Genomic DNA, 1,083 nt, shown 5'->3' on the forward strand with positions numbered 1-1,083 from the left:
CTGAGCCCAGGAGTTTGAGACCAGCCTGGGCAACATGGCGAAACCCCGTCTCTACAAAAAATACCAAAAATTAGCCAGGCATGGTGGCACGTACCTGTAGTCCCAGCTACTCAGGAGGCCGAGGCATGAGAATTGCTTGAACCAAGGAGGCGGAGGTTGCAGTGAGCCAAGAATCGTGTCACTGTACTCCAGCCTGGGCAACAGAACTAGGCTCTGTCAATATAAAAGGGGGGGGGCGGGGAAGGACAGGAACTGCATTTACGTACTCACTGGGTACCAGATATACAGAAAATTTCACTCTATCACATATAATTACAGCACCTCTAAGAGGTAGGTGTAATTATCTCTATTTTACGGGTAAGAAAACTGAGGCTGAGTAATGTTAAATGAATACATAGTAGAAATGGAATTCTTGGTATATCTGATTCAAAACCCATGCCTTTTCTGCTACGCTAAGCTACACTCAGCTTAGGGTGGGCTTTGATGGAGGATTACACATCCCTTCTGCATTAGCTCTTTATTGCTTGTGTAACAAATTAACCCCAAATTTGGCAGCTTACAGCAGAACATTTTCTAACAGTTTCTGTGGATCAGGGGTTCAGGTATGTCTTGTTGAGTACTGTGCCTCAGGATTTCCCACAGAGCTGTAGTCAACGTGTCTGAAATAAAATTTGCAAGGAAAAAAAAATTTAAAAGCAAGAACTACATAAAACATCATATTTAATGGTAAGATGTTAAATGTTTTTCCTTGCAGATTAAGAAACAGATAAAGATGTCTCTTACCACCACTGAATATTGTGGTAGAGATCCTAGTCAATACAGAGAAACAAGAAAAATAAGTTATGAGGATTGGAAAAGGAAGAAATTCAACAGTCTTTATTCACAGGTAACACTTTGTACTTAGATTATGCAACAGAATTCACTGGTAAGTTATTAGAAATAATAAGGTAACTAAGTTTTCAAAGTCAGTACACAAAAATCAGTTGAACATCTATATGCAGCCAGAAGTTTTAAATTTTTAAGAATGCCAATTTAGGCTGGGCGCGGTGGCTCAGGCCTGTAATCCCAGCACTTTGGGAGGCC

The sequence above is a fragment of the Colobus angolensis genome, unplaced genomic scaffold (genome assembly GCF_000951035.1).
Source record: "Colobus angolensis palliatus isolate OR3802 unplaced genomic scaffold, Cang.pa_1.0 Scaffold164, whole genome shotgun sequence".
NCBI lineage: Eukaryota > Metazoa > Chordata > Mammalia > Primates > Cercopithecidae > Colobus > Colobus angolensis.